Source organism: Zonotrichia leucophrys, chromosome 10 (genome assembly GCF_028769735.1).
Source record: "Zonotrichia leucophrys gambelii isolate GWCS_2022_RI chromosome 10, RI_Zleu_2.0, whole genome shotgun sequence".
In the NCBI taxonomy this organism is placed as follows: domain Eukaryota; kingdom Metazoa; phylum Chordata; class Aves; order Passeriformes; family Passerellidae; genus Zonotrichia; species Zonotrichia leucophrys.
In genome coordinates this window covers 15086311-15107205 of record NC_088180.1, presented here as the reverse complement: position 1 = coordinate 15107205, position 20895 = coordinate 15086311, and positions in this window count along the sequence as shown.

Here is a 20895-nt window from a genome sequence, read left to right as displayed (position 1 = left end):
CTATTTTGAACATTTAACAATCCCATATTTAATTATATTATTTAATATTGTATATAATAGCTCTCTATGACCTCATATAAAACTTGCAATCATATATCTCAATACTTGCATGATGTTTTCTTAATCAGAATTATAGATAATGCAACACAAAGCATTCTAACTCCACAAAGAAATTGTTTGACACACAATAAGATCAGTCAAATAATTAATCTGACAAATATCAGAGTTTGAGTTAAACAGGCTCCAAACATTTATTAACTTGCAGCCAGATTCTGTGAACATTTGTCATTGACTTAAATGGGTCTAAGATTTCACTTCTTGACGAGTGACAGGCCCTGATGGGTATTTAGTCATTTCTGCTATACCAGATTGGCACTGTACTTAATACATTTGCTAATTCTGTCATAGAACTTACTCTCTATAACATTCCCCTGCATCTTCCCTAAAGAAACTCTTGTGAATCTGTCCCTTCAATAACACACGCAGAAAAAACATAGTTTTGAAAAACAGACAGTACAAGTCTTGCCTAATTAGTCACTTGTCCAGCACTGTAATGCATCTAGAAAAAATTCCAATTGACTGGGAGAATAATTTTTGCTGCTTCAGTGCTTGTTGGATGATATTTTCACGACAATCACTTTGTTTGTATGACTTTACAGGGAAAAGAGAGAGACATAACCATGGCACTACCCTTGAAGGTAGCAGACACAGAGGGGCTGATCTGAGTAAGGTTGGGAGTGTCACAAATTGTGTTTCTCAGCTGAAAGATTGGAGACAAAACACTGAGGTTGTAGAAAGCTGAACCAGCTGTGCAGGAACCAAATGGAGCTGATCCTTCCTCTCACTGTCACAATAGGTTTATTGTCACAGACTGAGATGCCTGGGAATAGAGTCCAGATTCAAAACTCTACTAAAAGCAGGAACCTGGATCAGAACCATGAGGACATTTTGTCATATTTCTTGTAGACCACCTCATTTCCACACTGGAAAGAAAAAAAATAATACCGTTTGTAGATCAAAAGGTAATGCCAACCACCCCACCTGCAATTGTGGACAGTGATCTCCATGAGTGGTAGGGCCAAGGGTGGTGCTTCAAAGATGGAAAATAAGGTTGAGCTAGGTCTTGATGTTTTATCAACTTCATTAATGCTTCAGGCTCTCTGCAAGCCAAGAGCATCCTCAAGTCTTATTTCCCAATGAATCAGGCCTAGTCCAAAAAGAAAATACTTGCCCAGCCCTTGCAATTCTAATTAAAGGGAGGGTCGGGAGAAAAAAAAAACTAACAAAAAAAGCCTGCAAAATTTAAATTGATTAATTGACTCACATGAAAGGCTGTAAAATGGAAGGCCCCTGTGCTGTGTGTCTTATAATAAAGCTCCCCTGGCACACACTTGCACAGCTGCTACCTTGGTGTGGATGTCTGCAGATGATACAACATTGCCATCTCTCTGGATATCATCCCAATGAACACATTCCTCCTCAAACCACTCATGTGAGCCGCTCCTGTGAGCCAGACAGGGAACTGAGGCACAGAGAACGCAGATAAAGCCCTCCAAGGCATCAAGCTTGCTGGCACCTATTGAAGTCCAGAGCAATCAAGCCTCTAAACGGGGGTCAAACACTGGAGGATTTCATCTAGGACACTTTGCCCTCTGTGGTCAGTTCCAATTAATCAGGGCATGGAAAACAGGTCCCCACATATTAAGAGGCTGTCTAAACACTGGCATCCTGCCTCCTGTCCCTTATGAGCAGACGTGGGTTTGGGCCAAGCCTGCCTGAGTGAAGGTATTGGGTTGTCATCCCCTTTTCTGTCACGTCAAAGCACGGTGATGGGACTGTGAGAATCTCCCAGGGCATCAGTGCTGCTGGATAACAAAGGGGAGCTGCTGCTTTCTCAGCAATCAGAGCTGAGCTCCCAAAAGCAGCCTCAGCAAAGGGCAGGAGGAAGCTCTGAAGCGCTGCTGGTCCCATGGATGCGCTGCAAATGAAGATGTGTATACCCAAGCAGGAGGAATAATGAGAAATGTATGCCGAGGAGATTACTGGGTTTCTCTGTTAGATTAACTCTAGTTTGACAGTGGCTGGGTTTGGGAAATCCTCTATGATTTAAGAATAAGAATTCTTCTCTAAGTGGCCTAAAACTCACTGCTATATCATCACTTGCTGTTGTCAAATAAATAATCATGCGAAATCAGCTGCAGAGAAAAGTCTGCTGTGGAAGAGAGTTCATGCATGACATATGATATATCTTTTCACAGGGACAGATACATCTTTCTTACAGCCAGCATGCAGCTTTCTTCACTGCACCTTCCCTCCCATCCAAATCACCTCAAATAAATGTGAGTTCTGCTGTGTTCACAGTAATTCCTTCATTTTTAAACACATAATGGAAATGTATAACTAGTCCTCATAAAAATTTATATCTCAATTCGTCCCTTTAATTTATAACAGGCCCTCCAGGCAGTTATTATTCAAACATTAATAAAATGCCTATGGATCACCAAAAGCATCAATTTTCAGATCCACCTCCCCTCCTATTTGTACATATATAAAGCCAGATTAGAGTTAATGCCACTTCTGTGTCTAACAACAATTACGCCTTTAATAAGATAGGAACAAATGATATATTATCTTAATCATGTTAGGAATTTGAGTTCTTTCCATGAAACAAAGTTGAATTTTTTATGCCCTTTGTGACAATTGTTACTTAACAGCCTATGTGTTTGGATATTGCAGTTTATGCAAATGTTCATGTTCTATAAATTTTAGATTTATCTCCATTTATCATTCCACATGTTCTCATATACAGACATTATGGTTTAGCGTCTGACTCTGCACACAGTCTAAAATATGATTAGGATACCTTTCACTTATTTATAACATGGAAAAAAGGATGAGGGGGGGTGATAGCTGTTGTAGAGGCAAGATCCTCCACTTCCATAAAACCATGTACTGTGCAGAGCTGCAAAAGCCATCTTGGAATTTGGTCTTTCATTTACTGACAGCTGAATTTCAAAGGATTGAGGTTTATAGGGGAACTCTTCATTCTCTGCTCTAAAATCAGTCACGAGTTCATTGTATATCACACTTTAACAACTCTTACTCAGGAGAGTAATTATGGCTAATATGAGCTCTCCCATAGAGAGACAAGGAGACAACTTGCATGCACAACTGTTTTTGGATTGAAGCCATTTTAGAGGATCATTAGGATCATAAAGATTTGTAGGAAAGAAAACCCTGGTATTTTTCATTTTTCTGCTGGGAGGTTTAAAGCTCCTTGTATTTTGAGAGGAGAGCAAGGGAAGTACATCCTAGGCCGTAGTTTCATTCTGCAAAAATCACTACGGTTTGATTGCTCTCAGAGAAACAACAGCAAAGTATATAATCTGAGAAGCTGGGCCTTTGCATAGCCATGAAAAAAAAAAAAAATGAAAAAAAATAAAGGAAATACAAAAAAGACCCTCCCTAAAAAACTAACTACACTCCAATCTGAGGTCTAAAGCAGGTTGAATTTACTCTTAGACTTCATTCACAGGAGCTCACAGTGATGTTTCAAGTGGGTGCTGCCTGAGGGGGAATTATCAGGAATGGAGCTGCTGTTGTAATTTCTTTACACCAGCAGAGTGAACAGGCAGGAATTCAGCTGAACCATCTCACCTTCATGATGGACCCTGTGTTGCACCCAGTCTTCAGCTGCCCAGGAAATCTGTCTCCTTCAGAGAGCTGCAGCATTATCTGGAGGGTTTTATTGCCATGTCTCCCACCCCTGCCAGAGGGAAGTTCCCTTTTGTTCACTGAGGTGTCCCTGCATTTCCCAGGCACCTTAAAAACCTGATGGAGACCCAGGGAGGGACCAAAACTAAAGTGAACCCCATTAAGACAGGAGCTGCCTTCCTGTGTGTTTCATTATTAATACTGAGTTCAATTACTCTGATTTCTTCTGTTGATGAATTAGTAGCACCAGAATCAAGTCCCTGGCTGATACCCATTTGTCTTTGCTTATAAGTGCTAATGTGATCCTGTTCCTTTAAAATCAAACTCCTGCTTCAGTCACTTTACATCTTTGCAACACTAACTGTCTTTTCACTAATTGGTTCTGTGTAAATGAAACAAGCTGAAAAACACTGTGGCACCAATAAATATTAATAAGTTATTGTTTGTTTTCTTTACCTTGCTTATGAATTCATACAAAGACAGTGCTAAGACATTAACTCCAGTCTATTAATTGCCACCTGATAATTGCCACCTGATACTTTTCTCCTGGATAATTAGGTACCCATTAGTTCTAATCAAGTAGTTACTTAATTATTGCAGTAATTAGTCTAATGGACTAGCAAATTGAAGCTTTATCACTTTTGGATACTTAATGTTCCTGACAGAGTGCTTCACAAGTGTCAGGGTTCCTGATTCAGCAACCTGCCATTGATGAACCCCCTGCTGCCATCTCCACCCACCCACACTGCTGCCCGGACACACACAGCACAACTTGGGTGTGTGAAGCCAGAGGAAACAGAAATTCGAGCCCCTGTTCCTTCTGGTTCCCCTTCCCACCCCTGCCTATGCCTCCCCTCCTGTGCTCTTGCTGCTCAGCTCATTCCACGCCAGAAGAACTTTGTTGGGAAATTAAATAACATCTTGGCATGGAGATCACATGCATTAGGCTGTACAGCAGCGTGAGTCAAAGGAAGGAGCTAATGTTGGCAGGTGTGGGAAGAAAAAAGCAACTGTGAGGGGAGAAATAATAAGGAGCGTTCATGAATACTCATCTACAGCCCTGCTTGGAAAGGGAAAGGAAGAGGAGCAAAGCAGACTGGTGGTAAATGAAGGCATGGCTCTGAGGTCTGGGACTGGAAATAGGTCTCTCCTTCATCTCCAAATTGGAGGTGCAAATCTAACAGAGATTTTTAGTGAATAGACAAATATGGAAAGTCTTTTTTATTCTGCCCATGGCCTCTCTATCCCAGAGTTGCTGGGCAAGAGGCCATTTCTCTGCCCCATAGTTTTATGGTTAATATCACACTTAATTCTAACTAGGCTCTCAATCCCACAGTTCTACAACATTCCACTGAGAAATGCCACCCTCGCCCCTTTACTCTATGTCCTCATCCAAGCATCGTCTTGTGCACTGTGCTTGCTTTTGAATGCTGTGTTTGAGATGGATATAACATGCACAGACATTTAGAAGCATTAAATGTGAATTTATCTCTCCCACTGATCATCTGATGCAGATTCTCTCCTGTTTCTTCATGTCAGATTTGTATCAGAATTGATCATCAAACCCTTTGGCAAGTGTCATCTGCCCCAGACGCTGCAACGTGTAACATATAAGCATTCATTGTACTGGGAAGGGGAAAAAAAGATTGATCCTGACCAGAAATAAAGAGGCTAATTCCATTCAATAAAAGCTTGACAACTTGCTAATGATTAAACTACTTCACATATGTGGTAAGATTATGTATTCTGAAATAGATGTATTTATCTGTCTTGATCAGATAGCTCCTGTTTCCATTGCTGCTAACAGTGGAGCACAGTCTCAGATATTACCCAGAGAAGCAGGCTCTGGAATATGTCCTGGGTGGGTCCTGCTGGTTTTCCAAGCTGCCAGGTACATGGGTTTGCTTTTTATGGATGGCAAGGTACAGGCTGGTGTCACTGAGGAGAAATTAGTGGTGTTTTTCACCTGAGTTTTGACCTACTATGGAACTGGAACAAGGGCAAGTTGTGGGTCAGATGTCTCTCATGTGTCAAAAGCTGTGTAATTTATAATTTAGGTTACCACACAGAGACCAGATTCCCCTAGTCTACCATTTAATCCACACTCATAGACCAAATTAAACCCTACAACCTAGAATCTTCACAAAATATGGAACTTATTTTGCTTATTGACCTATCCTCAGTATGTTCATGTTATCAGAGCTGACAAGCCGACAGTTTTCAGGGAAAACAAGTAATTTAGTAACTTCATCTCTCCTAACTCTTCTCACTGCATGAAAAGCAGTGTCCTTTTACAGTTGCTTTGCATTCTCACCCAAAATATGATAGACAATGACAGAGAGGTCACTGGCTCCTGAGTTTTCTGCCACAGCTCCACATGCATCCATCACAACCAGCTGGGGATGTCATTTCCTCTGAAGTTACTCCTGAGGTAACAGTCAATAAAACCTCATGCTGCTACTGGAAAATCCTGCCACAAAACTGCTTAAACACCTGTGTGGGGCCACTGAGCAATAACAATCCCATGCACTGAAAGCAAAATTAAGCAAAGCATATTTGGCCCATTAAGAAAACATATTGCTTGAAATTACAGCGCCCCAGGATGCTCAGATCTTGCTTGTGGTGCTGGCTCCAGAGGAGAGGGCTCCCAGCTCTGTTCAGCAAGGGACATTTACTGACCTGATTTCAGTGGCTGAGAACACTGTCTCCGTCAAAGAAATCTGGCAGAGAAATTTTTGATGGTGAGAAACAGCAACATTCCTTGTCCATCAATAAGTTGTAATTGATGACAAAAAATAAGCAAAGCCACCTGAGGAAGGCAGAAAACCTTGAAAAATCAGTGATGCTGAATCCATCTGGGCTACTGAGTGCTGCAGGCCCCCAAGACCATACACATGCAACTGAGAGCAGGGAAACATTGACAACCTCATCTGATTTCCCCAAATTACCTGGACTTCTCTGTCACACTGGAAACAACCTTGGTGCAGAGCAGCTTTTCCATGGGTGCTCCCCAGTGTATGAGCTGGCGCTTGGGGGACAAAGGGACATCAGGCTGGGGGAACCATCACAAGGTTCTCACCTAAACTGTGCCAGCTCTGAGGCTGAACAGAGACTGTCTGTCTCCAGCACTATTGATCCTGCAGAAGCAGTAAATTCATTTTTAAGGATGCTGAGAGACAGTGAGCAAACCGTACGTGACAGATGTTACTCACATTGCTTAATGTACTACTCGGAGGTGTTCAGATGCTCTCGTGATGAGGGTGCAAATAAAATCAAGGCAGAGTAGAGTGAAGCAGGCTAAGAAGAGTTTTAGTTTTGGAAAGCTGAAAAAAGGGGGGTTTTAGCTTGAGAAGCAGTAAATTTAATAGTATTTTTCCCTCTGGATCTGGCAGCATAGATTTTCCCTCTGGATCTGACTTTGAAGCAGACTTTTAGAATTCTTTAGAAATTACACTGTGACCAGCAAATTGGAAGACAAACCAAGAATACCTTTTATGTTGAAAATACCAGGAAAAACAGTCCAGTGGCTATTGAGAGAGATGCAGAACTCATCAAGGCCAAATTGTTCAGAATTCTTACAAAAGAGGAAAAAAATCCAAAATAATAAAGCAAGATCTTTCGTACCCTTTCCCCACTTCTCTTTGTGCTGTTTCCAGCACTTCAGTTCACAGTTTCAGTTGCAATCAATTTCAGCTTGTAACAATTCAGCAGTTTAAGATCTCCATAACAGTTTAGACCACCGCTGTTCAATGGGCTGCACTGCTTTTGGAAAAGCCTGAGTTGTGCTGAGGAGGAGAGTAAGTGCAAAAGGAAGGAAGAACCAGGGAGGCAAGCTGCTTCCAATTTGTCTATCCAGAATCTAAGACCTTTTTATGGAGTGTGGGTTATTATTGGAAAGATCTTGGTCTTCACCTCTTTGAGAAGCTCTCTGAGTGCTTCCCTTATGAGTTTTGTCATTTTCTTGCTTGGAACACATGGAACAAATGCCAGCCCACAGGATACAGGGGATAAGGCAAGATCAAAGAGAACCATTCAGCTTTCTGCCACTGAATGAAGCAGGGCTGTTTGCCTGGTTGGGAAAGTGAGCAGCAAATATCTACGGGGTGACCACTAAGTGTTTCCTCATGAGAACCTCTGGTGAACACCAAATGCAAAACACCTTTCACAAAGGTGATGGGGATTTTGCTTTAGAGATACCCCTTGTGCTTTAGAGGTACCCCTTGTTAGTGAGGGGTAACTAAGTCATGAACAGTCTGGCCCTTGCTCCCTTCTGATGGCCACTGGGAAGAGTTTGGCACCCAAGCAATTCAGTGGCAAAACAACACTCAAGAAGAAGAAGTAGTTGCAAGCAGCACCCGAGGAAAGCAGAGTGATTAATTACTTTGGAAAGACACCCCAAGCCATAATTTCATCCAAGCCATAATTTCAGCCTTCTGGCCATAACCAGGCAGAGAGCAGGGACCAGCAGCATGAGCAGTAAGGATAGAAAAAGCACAGCCATCCTAATCTGAACCAGCCCCCCAGAAACAGTCTGGGGGTGTTGGATGGTCACTCACTTTCCCTTTCAGAGCAGCAAGCATCCTGCTTTCCTGCTCACCCTGCTCTCCTCATTTACATCATCCTAGTTTAGAATTGAGATGGTCTGAGGGTGCTAGTAAAGACAGAAGATCACTCTGAAATTTGGTGTGGGTAGCTGGACCCCTGGATTAGGGGTTCTTTGCTTTCTGTTGTTTTTTGGAGGTTTTTTACAGGTTGTTCTCAGCTGCCTGTCAGACGGGGCCATGATGAAACCCAACATCTTGCAGAGACATAAAATGGAAAACAGGCAACTCATCAGAAAAGTAGCAGCTGTTTTACACCATCACTAAACAGAATGATCATACACTAAAAACTAGATTTAGCAGTTTAAAAGAGCTACTAACGCAAAATTAGCTGGAGACAACAGCGTGGTTTTGTAACTGACAGTGCTTCACTCCAACGCCCTAATTCATGCAAAAACAACTTAGGAAACATTAAACGGCTGATGCTGTTGGAAAGGGGAAGAGCATCCACTTTCAATGGCTGCTTAGGAAGAACATGCAGATTTATTGCATCATCTTTTTTCCTTTTACAAATTTTAAATAAGAATTGTGTCAAAACTGCCACCTCTTAAATAACAACGATGCTATAGTCCTCCTGACAGAGGGAGATACCAGCTTTTATTGGCAAGTCATTTGTATTTATGGCAGGCTGAAAGCCAGTAAAAAGGTTGTGCAGAACTTTAACTGTGAATGAGATGGAATAAGAAGGCCTTGAGCACTTTGGATCATCAAATACTTCAATAACTGGATATGGCTGTTCATACAACCATAAATTCATACACATAGAGAGGATATAAAGACACAATTGCCATATGAATGGAGTTTCTGTTGCCTTCTGGAAGCTTATATATGTGTGTGATCTGTTCTAGATACAGATGCCACACAGGCTTTCCTTTGGCCCAGCTGTGTTTCCCACTGAGGATTAAAATTTCCCTGTGTAGTACAAATATCCTGCCCATAACCAAAACATCTTATGAGAATTAGAAATCTGCCTGGCAAGAGATTCAGCTGATCACTCCAGTACCAAAGGATATGTGGCTTGGCTGGAGGTCTGTCATCTTGTAACAGTGAAGGGGTTGAGCCCTGATTGCTCGGGACTAGATTTAATTTGTCCTTACAATTACTAAGATAAGAACTTGGTTTATTTTCCCATGGAGTAGCTGCCCTGCTCTGGCTGAGGTGCTTCCATATCTCCCATATTGTCAAGTCCCTTCATCTGTGTGATCTGACCCTGCCTGTCTTAGGGGATTCTCCCATCAAGTGCCGTCAAAATCCTGCCTGAGGGAAGAATTCAGGTCTGGATATAGAGGGGAAAAGGGAATAAACTTTTAGCCGAGGTCTGGCTATTTGTTCTTTGCAGACAAGTTGTGGCCCTGAAGAAGCCTTTTGTTTCCTAAAAAATTGTGAGGGTGGGAGTTTAAAATGTGCCCTGTACTTCAAGGGTATTTTTATTTAGATGCTACTCTTCAAAAGACTATATATAGCAGTAAGAGTCTAGCTGCAATCTAAAGTTTGAAAAGTTGCAGACTCTTGCAGACAGTCTGATGGATCTAAATTTTTCAGCTAAACAGCATCTATGCTCTTGACCTGAGACCTAGATTTCACATTTCAGGAATTAAATGAGCATCATTTTCTAAAAGACATTAGACCAAGGCTGGGCTATCCAAAGGATGGCTTCACGATTTAGATGAAGATGTTGTCATGTCAAGGAGACTTAAAGCCTGACAGATCTTTTTTCTATTGAAAAGCCAGACCTAGTTTGTTATACCACATTGTAGCTTCTTATATGCAGGAGACAAAGGAAAAGTGGAGGCTGTTCTGGGTTTAGCATCTCTTAGAGGATTCTCTGCAGTAACAGGGCATAAGGCCCTGATGAGCTGCCCTTTCCTTATATATTACCCTGCTCAAAATTTATCCTCAGACTGTGCCAAACCCCTGCCAAAACATAAAGGAAATATTTGTGACCTCTGCCAAGCTGTGAATCTTCTGTGTCTGATACCTCAGATGCTTTGATTAGACTGAAGGAGTTGAGCCTAAAAATGGGGAAGTGGGAAATGAAAGGAAAGCTATTCCTTACCTGCTGCTGCAGAATTCAGGTGTTTGTCTGAGTACTCATCCTCCTTCCATGCAGAAATCCTGTTTTTCTCAGGAAGGTGTCGAACACAGAACCTACTTGAAAAAAAAATTAAAAAAAGAGAAGATTAAAATAGAAAGTAAATTTTTATGCAGGAAAATAAAGGAGATATTTCTCCTCTGAAAAGACTTTATTCAACCTCAAAGAATTGGAGCCCACACTTTTCTTTGGCTGCAAACAAAAAAACTCAGCTTGAGGCTCACAGGCACATCCCAAAGTGGGATCTTCTGGAACCTGGGCAGCCCCATAATCCACCCAAAAATGCCAAATATGCCCTTGCTGCAGCCCTGGGGGGATGGAGACAGAACCTCTGGCAAGCAAGGCACAGAGCCAGAGGAGAGATTGACTGATCTTGTTTCAGATCAGATGGATGGCTCCAAGTGACCTGTAAAGACACTCCCTGAGCCCTGAGCCTCAGCATTAAGAGCCAAGACACCACGAGCACGCCTGAAGTAGTTATTAGTGGCTGAAGTAGCACTTGTCAACTGCAACTTCAGTTTCAAGTAATAGTTTAACAGCATCAACTAGGAGAAAGGTTATATCTCAGTGTGTCTGGTGTGCTGCTGACACTTAAAGGAAATAATTGGTAGACTTAGAGCAGGGGCAGATGCCAGTGGTGGAACAGGGGAGGAGGTTGGGTACTCGAAACAGAACTTGAACAGCATCATGTGATACAAGAGCCAGGAATCCATCCTAAGCCCTGGCATAAAAAGCATGAGGAAGCTGTAACCCAGCCTGTGGAAAGAGCTGTTCTCCTCATGTGAGCTGGGTTGCTGTGACTTCTAAAGACCCATCTACAGTTGCAGTTTGCAGCCCTGTCCTAGCAAGAGGAAAAAATAAAACAAATATGTTGCCCCTTGAAGTTATTGGCCAGCCTTTTGGAAAGCACATGTAATGCAATCTCCAGCTGATTTTTGGCTTCAGGACAGCCCAAGAGAGAAAAGGTGTGTGGGTGTGTGTGTGTATGCATGTTTACTGCGGACCAGGCAGGAAATGGAATGGAGTGGAATGAAGAGCACTTCTGGAATGAAGCGCATAGTCTCCTTTTACCTGTACTTAGGCTGTGTGATGCTAAAACAGAGAAATCAGCATGCAAATCCAGCAATCCCCTGGCTGTCATCACCTCCCAATTAGGTGCGTTTGGTTTTGGTGGGCGCTGAAGGGTTGTGTCAGCAGGTGAGGTGGGATGGATGGCTGAAGGGTGCCCTGGGCAGGAGGGTGCTCTGTGTGTGCATGTTTCTGCCTTGTGCTGGTGGCTGGAATGATGCTGGCCTGCCAAAATAAAAGCATTGCTGGCCAGAGGAATGGATTCTGGTCCTGGTTCTGGACCATACATTTCTGCTAACATCAGTGCAACAACCACAGAATTGTAGAATATCCCTACTGGGAAGGGACCCCCATGGAAATCCAACTCCTATTTGATCCACCAGTTATCAAGGTCAAAGCATGGGTGTCTCAAGTACATAGTTTGGAACTTCCTGGTTCCTGCCCCATTCTGCTCCCCTACTGCCATTTAATAACCATTTTCTAATTGATGTTATTGATTACCAGCATTGCATGAGGCATCTCACAGGTTAGGGAGCTTTGGGAGCTGTTGTGCTTGGTGCTGTTGGAATGAAAAATCTTGCTCTTGTCCCAGGAACTGGGAATGCTCAGACTAAACCAAGGGAAGAGGAACTGGGAAAAGAACAGGAGAAATATCAGGAGAACATGCACCAACATAAAATGCAGCTGCATCCAGGGAAGAGAAGAAGACTTCTCTCTGTCATGAGGAGACACTGTGTTTGTCCTAGCTAGCCAGCCTGGGAGGGTGGACAGGATCCTGGCTCCTTGGCTGCCCCTCTGATCTTCTCCTGACTGTGACCAGCAGTGTCTCATTAAACCGAGTTAAAGAGTGAGGCAGAAGAGTGTCTTCAAAGTAAGGATTAACTTGCATTTGTTGAAACAGAAGGACTCCCATGGAGAAATATCTTCCTTCCAAGAAGGAAACCAAAACAGCAATGCATTGGTCAGACCGATAAGCTGGAGAAATTACATTTCCAGAGTCATTTGGAAAAACATACATGTGGTTCAATTTGTCCAGAAAAATAAAGAATGTTTCCACAGATAAAATCCAAGTAATTCTAAACCTCTGCAAGTGTTTCATTTGTGTGGAGCAGCAGTGAATTCAGCATCTTTTCTGTTTGCTATAACTGAAACTCAGAAAGACATAGACACATTCTGTAGGAAATAAATTAGAGGGAGGTGAGCCAGTTGAAAAATTCCTTACATTTGGAGCCTTAGTAACAAATATGAGTCCCAGGTCATAGTAGAAAAAAAAAAGGGATAGAGGCAAAGTGCCTGGATTTTGTAGGGAGGAAACTGGAAATTCATGGTCAGCTTAAGATGACAGTTCACCACAAGTGAGTAAAAGTCAAGGGCACTGCAAGAAGTTTCAGTTTTGGACAAAAAGAAACAAGTCCAGAGTAGACTTGTGAGTCATTGTCAGAGCATGGATGCTTGAGTTTGGATATGCAGATAAGGTTGCCAAGAGAAAGGTGGGGGAGCAGAATGGAAGAGAGTAAGAATGTTTATTTGTGAAGCCAACAAAAAATTGTAGGGTGGGGAGATGATGAAGAGCCTGGCGTCAACCAGAGCAGCATAAATAGAAGGCTGAGATCTGGGTGTTCAGAAGAACAGAATTTATTCTAAAAGCAAGGAAAAATGGGAGAAGAATTTAAGCTGCTGTTAGCAACAACAAAGTATTTAACTGTGACTAGAATACCAATGGTACTCTGAGCTCTACACATCTGTTTCTGTTGGGTTGGATTATCTTAAGAAAGAACATGCCAAAAAAGCTTAAAAGAGCCCTGCCACCTTTGGCACCTGCCCCGAATCAGGCCTGCACATCCACCCTGTGTCTCACTGAGACTGAGAGCTTCTGTCCTTGAAATGTTAAACTCATTATCTGCTAGGTGTGGACAGTCTTGTGTATCACAGAGCCAGGAAGAAATTTGACATCAGCATGTCACAGGGAGGGGGGGAAAAACCCAACTCCTGAGAAATGTTGAGAGTATGTGTATTTTTGGCAGAGGATACCAGCCAGACATGTCAGCTGATAGCATCCATAGAGCTGGAAGACTGAAAATGAACTGCAGTACAACAAACACAGATTTCACCACTGAAAGCAGCACGCTGACATTTATATTAGCTCCGTTTGACATGACCTGATGAGCTGGGCTTGGCTGGAGCACAGCCTGTTGCAGCAGCCACCATCCAACCTCTGCTGGTCCAGCCCTCCAGTCCCTCTGCCCTGTGCCTTCCTCACCCTCCTGGAAATAAAGGACATCATGATGTCCGTATGCAATAATAACTTCACAAATGCAAATATCACTGTTCGTTAGATTGCACTGCCATTATCTGTACATTAAACCATACAGACATGAGATGGAAGGAAATGTGTAGGTGTTGAAAGTCTGAGCAAGGGGACCATGCTGGTGCTCTTTGCTGTGAGAAGGTCAGCTCCTCAGCTCATGGGTGGAGGCAGGACTTTCACCTTGCTCTGATTGAGGAGACCTTGTGTCAAACCATGGCCACCAGTGCAAGTCAGGGGGGCTTGAAAAGCACCATCTAGATAAGAAACATGGTGGGATCAGCAGAGGTTCCCCTCCTCCAGGCCATTCTGCACTGACCAGAGCGACTCCTTTGACCTTGGTGGAGTTACCTTGATTTACCTGAAGGAAGCCCAGCCCGATAAATTCCGTCTGGTTTATGGCTTTGTGTAGGAGAGAAAGGGAAGTTCGGACCTGCAGTCCCCAGGGCTACTTTGGGGGCTGACAGTCAAGGTGTGTTTTTTATTGTGTGTACTGCTTGTCTGATGATAGGAACTAAATTGAGAAGAGGCTCATTTCTCACAGGCCACTGAGCAACCAGAATGTGCTAACTGTCATACGTAGGAAGCACTCAGGTGTCGGGATTGTCAAGAGAGAAAGTGCAGTGCTTTTTATTAACTGCAAGAGCAATCAGCTCTGTCTGGGTCTGCTCAGTCTTGTGGAAACACATAGTTCACACTGGGCAATGCTCAGAGGCTTAACACAGGTATCAACACTGTGCCTGCGGTAATAACTTCACATCAGAGCTGTTGCATTACAGGCTGGTGCATAGTCACAACTGTGCTTGTGGTGCTTGGTAGTCTGATCCCTCAAAGGCATTTGCTAAGCCTGAATAGGCTGAAAATTGCACTACTCGATTGCATATTTAAAATGGATTTTGTCTTGCCCTCTCAGGTCTTGCGTGGTGTGTGCAAAGGCTGTGTGCACCCCTCTGCCTGGCGTGGTGCCCTGCTCAGAGCCTGCTGTGCTGCTTCATCCTCAGGTCTGAGCAAATGCAGATGATTCCAGGGCTTTGGGACAGAGCAATACAAAGAAATACCCCCCAAAAAGAAAGCGGGTGATGAATATTCAAGGTCAGATCTGAAGGGCTTTGAGCAACCTGGTCTAGTGTGACATGAGATGTCCCTCTGCTCATTGTTTGTCTGCTCATGGACTAGATGAGCTTAAGCATCCCTTCCAACCCAAACCTATTCCATGGTTCTGTGAAGATGATGTCAAGACACTTGAAGCCTTTTTTTCCTCAAATTAAGTTCAGGTCTACTGAGTCCTTCCCTGGAGGATATGAAAATACCCTCAGATTTCAAGGGGAATTCAATCTGATCTTGATTTGAATTTGGCTAACTTGCATTGAACTAAAATTGGGTTAGATTCAAACACAATTTAAAAAAAAAATCAAATTACGCATTAGAAAAGTGTTTCTAGCAGCAGCATCAGTGCCACTTAATGGTGGCAAAAGGGTCAGATGTGGTCCAGGTTCCATTTGCATCCTGACACTGTGTCACTGATGGACTCTGTGAGAGCAGCTCAGGGACTTTCTTTTCTCAGCTGGGACATCTCCAAACATGACCCAAAGCCATGATCACAAGCACATCCCCATGGCATGCATAGGAAAGAGATCAAATATCCCTCAAAATTGCCTCCACACTGCCTAGAGCTTATCAGAAGCAGTATAAAAGGTTCAATTTCTGTCAAGGAGTCCCTACATCAATAAGGCCTGCTACATCTCAGGAAGCTCCAGAAGTGGGGAAAATCTCTAACCTGTTGCCTCAGCTGGGAGTTGTCTGCCTGAAGTGATATGTCTATTACATTTCCCTAGCACAAAATCAGCTCACAATTAAATATATATGTGTGGGCAAAGTTCCAATCTGTTTACTTCCCCGCTCTACCCAGGGAGAGCCCTGAGAACAGCATTAAAACAAGAGGCCAGCTGGGCCAACAGAAATGTTCACGGCTGGCTGCAGTGCAGCACTTAGTTGCAAACACAGAAAATAGCCCACTACATCAGAGAGAGAAAAATGAAATACAAGAGGCAGGCTGCAGTGCCTGATCTGCGCCTTTTTCACATGGTAAGGGGCGCTTGGGGTCCCTCCCTGGTGCCTCCAGGGTGAAATTCTGCCTTGTGGTGCTTGAGGAGATGCCCAGCCCCAGAGCCATGCACTCATCCCCTGGGTTATGGGTGGGCTGCACGCTTTGAGGACAAGCAAAGTGACACACGCTGTCACCAGAGCAGGGTGGGTCAGCTGTGCAGCAGCCCGTGCCCTTAGCAGGTGCTTCAATGTCAAAGGTATTAAAGCTGGTTATTTTCAGAGCTGTGCCAAGCACTGTGCAGGCTTGTTCCTCCCCTACCCCCATTCTAATTAAATTTATAGGCAGCAACTACGAGCTGGGCTAAGAGTGGAGCTGTCAAGTCAAGAGAGAGGCACCAGCACTGCAAAACCCTCCAGCTGGAAAGACAGAGTTTCTGATGGTCGCTGTATTTTCTGGGAATTATCTCTCCAGTCTCATCTCTCATGTATTTCCCCATATATCTCATCTCTCCCTCTGTCTCTCACACACCCAGGTGCAGACACACACACAGAGGCACGTGCCCACTCTCTGAGTTATGTGCTATTTCCTCAATTTGGTGGATTACACCTGTCTTTACAGGAATATATACAATATAGCTGAGGGCTCTATCCTTCTGCCAGCTACATCAGTGAAAATGCCTCATTTAACCCTAGATACAGGCAATTCTGATTTTCAGTGGAGCAGGTTTGCAGCTCTCAACTGATGGTCCTGTGACTGCATGGTGCAAAGCTGTCTGAGTTTGCACTTCATCCACCACCATAAGACTTGTTAGAGATGTGCTATGGGCATGTCCTGGATAAACTGGGGCAATCCTGGTCACTGTTCCAAGATTAATTTCTCCAGCAAGGCAAAAAACAGATCTTCACATGGTTCACAGTGAACATTTCCTACAGCTTTCAGCTTTACATAAGACCATCCCTGCAGCCCTCAGCATCTCAGAGGAACTCTGATTTTGAGTAGTGCCTCCAGAAACAACAGCACCTTAAGGGATGAGGCAGCCCCAGGACCTACAGATGCTCTTTTTCCCCTCTTGAATTGTTCTGCAGGGTTTCCCCTGACCTAGACTGGGAGAAGTGATAAGATTGAAGCCAGCAGCAAAATGGCAGCGTGCCAAACAAATATATTTTCTGCAGCCCTACTGAGGGTCATGTTACTTCAAACTGCAGTGTGTTCTTACCTGCACACATGTGGAGTGCATTGGCTGGTCCCTGTGTGGCACAGAAAATGCTCATCCAGTTCATTTCCCTCTGGCCACATTGGAGGAGGACAGCAATTCCAATAGAGCTATCTCATCCAGAGGATGCACACAAAATCACCAGGGAAGGCAAGCTTGGTGGAGGGTTTCAGTGTGCTGTTGTACAGGTTGCAGCTGGCTTTGAAGCAGCCTAAATAAACTGGGGGATGATGTGATTCTGATTTCTACAGCTCCTGGATGAGATGTTGCATTGCAAAGCCCAAACCTGATCCCCAGCGTTTACAGAGGAAAAACTCCCTCAACCATTCTACTGCTACTGCAATTCCTAAGACAGTTTTCCAAAATTGAAAAAAGTCAGACAAAGATGAGGTGAAGGATACATAAGGGATTGAAGGATAAAAAAATTTCTTTTTGGTAGAGCAGCAAACCTGCAAGAGGTGCTGAGTGTCCACAAATAATGGGAAGGAAGATGGAGCTTTTTTAAAGTCAGGCATTAGGTTTTCCCAGTTACTATTTGCTGGTTTTGTCAAAGAAAATAAGAACAAACTAAAATAAACTATCCAAAACTTCATGGCTGTTTTAGAAAATCTTTCTCTAGGTGCTGCTGGCAGGTGACACATAAAACCAGGTACCTGTGATGCCTTGGTACCATCTGTAAGTAAAATCTAGAGTGGGGATTGGGTGCAGTTTATGTCTCATCACGAATGGCTTAAGTTTTAAGATGTTTTGAGACGTAACCTGGAAAACTTGCCATCCCTTTATTGCCCACAGAGAGGATAATTAACACCATAAAATGCAGCAGGTGACTGTACCCCTTTCTGATGTCAGGGGCTGATTTTAAGGTCAATGATTGAAATGCTCTGCTGGTGTCAGCTGAGCCTTTGTATCTAAGATTTCACTCACCAAGGACTCTTAAGACCTTGCACATTCATTAGTTTAAAAGATATAATTGCCCATCCAAGCTCACCATGTTCCATTTCTTCCCAATTTTGCTCACCTAAGTAGGTGGCAGTGAGTACATTTGCTAACTGGTGATTACCAAATCAGTTGATTGATAAACCTTCATCAGCATAAGTTTTAAGGAAAAAAAGTAAAGTTAATAATGAGTTGATCCTTTACTTCAACACAAGGTAATTTTATATTAACTTGATCAATTTATTAGGGTTGGAAAGGAGAAAGAGAACTTGTATTCCTTTGAACTAGTACGGTAACAGAGGCAAACAAATAGGAAAATTTCTGAATGTACTCATGTTTTAAAATCCACATTAATTATAAATCCACTTATTCTTTGTAAGGGCAGGGTCTGCAGCCTGTCTGGGGGAGGGAATAGGGGGTCATGTATAAATTGTGTCCCAAGGACCCCACTGAAATTTCCATAGCATTCGCCATATGACACTGATGTGTGAAAATTGACATGAAGATTTGAAAATTGGGACCGAGGGAGACCAAGCATAAAATAACTTCAATTTTGCGCTCCCTCTGTCTCTCAGAGGAATAGTGCAGTGGACTGACCAACACAACACAAACAAGTGAAGGGGAGAGAAAAAAATATTCAGGGAGAAGGATAGTAGTTATTAAAGAGAAAACACACTCCTCACTCACTGAGAGAAAGGATGATCAATGGATTTAGTCACAGAGAAATTCAAGCAGAAAATTGCTGCTGTTTTTTATCTGAGAGGCAGAAAGTTTAACCAAACCAGAATCCTCTCAACTCACACCCAAGGAAACAGTGAAGAAAACCACTGTGTTTTAGAACAGCGGGAGAATTCTGTTTGTGTGTGTATGTGTGTAAATTTTTGTTTGTGATTTTACAAGTGTTATGATGCCAAATAAACTGTAAGGTAGAATCCTCACCTCCAGAAAAGAGCTGCGTTTTATCCTATCTCTATTCTTTCACTCTTTTTATGATTCTGAATGTGGTTTTCCACAACTAAGTTTTGGTATTTTGGAGCCTTCTTCTAACACTTTTGTACACCAAACCCAGCTTTAGGGGTTACTTATACTTCCCAATAAATAGATCACTTTGCAAAGGCAGAAGGTACCAAAACATCACTGGCTTATGGAAATAAAACCAAAGTTCCTCTCCTGAATTATAACTGCCATTCAGAAAATATATATCCATAATTTTTTTTAGCACACACTAGGTATTCAATAGCTCACATCTTTGGGTTATTGGTCAAAATGTTAACAGGTTAGAAACTCACTTTGGACTCTAAGCAGGACCATCCAGCTCTGCTGTGTTGCACAGCAGCAAATACCTGAAGACCATGGGTGTTGTGCAAAACTAGATTTGTCATGAACTTCATCTGAAAATTCCACATTTGATCTGCCCTACTTTATAGAGACGCTCGGCACTCACCATTATCACAAGGGTTGGAGAAGAGTCCAGTTGCTGCTGCTGCTATTTCCCTCTTGGGTCACAAGTTGTTTGTTGGTCCCTGTTATCCCCCAAAGACACCTGCAAGGCAATGGAAGTGCAAGTCTGTACATTTCTGTACATTTGTATATGGATAGAGATAGAGATAGAGATAGAGATAGAGATAGAGATAGAGATAGAGATAGAGATAGAGATAGAGATAGAGATAGAGATAGATAGAGATAGAGATAGAGATAGAGATAGAGATGAGACAGGCATGTAGACCACAGCTTTAGCTTTGAAACTACCCATTCTCTAGCTGCTGCAAGTCCTGAGGTCATTCTCAGGCTGACAGGATGTTCTGTGCAGTCCTGAACACTCAGTGCTCTCCCCCCAGCCTATTTTTCTTGGGATTACTTACTTTATTTTATTTAGCTTTGTGGCACACAAGGTTCCTCGTGCTCGCTGATACGATGATCTACAAGAGCGGCGTTCTCATGCTATGGATCTCATTTATTACGAAGTGAAGTATATAATAATGAAAAATAGCTGCAGCTATTCCTCCTCTCTCCAGGGTATCTCAGCACCCTTATGGATGACCGCACACACAGTCAGCTCCATAGAAACAAATGGAGGGGAAATGGCAGCGCACAGCTCCGAGCTGGAGGACTGAGTGCCTTTGGTCTGGAGCACGCTTGATCCATAGCTCCTGTTGAAGGCACATTACGGAGGGTACTGAAAAAAATATATTTTTTTTGCAACAGCATGCCTAGATGTGGAGCAGATTGGCCTTGTAGGAACTGGGGAGCAGGCAGAGAGGAGAATTCTCTATTACAGCAGCCCGTAGGAAGCATTTGTCAATAAACACCTTGAGGATTTTCTATAGAGTCCAAAGCAAAATGCCCCCACCATTCGCAGTCAAACACAAGAGCTGCCCATCATTGACTCTGAATGCTCTGCTGAGCATGAAAACAACAGCATGGAGACAATATGAAAAGGCCTTGCAGGTAATTTCACAGGGTAACAAGAAATGCCAGGCTTATTGTAATTACTGGCACTGGCGACAACGGAGTTAGTTTCATTTAAATGCTGGGACCTTCAGGGCAGCTTCTGTGCTTCACACAGAGCCTGGATTTTATAAATTTTGTGCTTTGACTCATCTGATGTAGTTACATAAAATTAGGTGATTTGAGCTGCACTCAAAATGTGCTTTTGAACTTCTTTCCACAACTAGGAAAACTAGGATATTACATTTAAATAAAAAATAAATAAATTGGACATTTGCTAGGTGATCACCTGATCATCTGAGGCTTTAAGGAAAATAACGAGAAAACGGCAAGAATTCACAATACTAGAACAATAACAAGGATGATTATATTAATAACGGGTTATTATCATGTAAATAGAAAATAGAATGCAAGGACACAGTATCTAATGATTTCATTACTTTCTTTTACAGCCTGTTGCAATACCCTGGC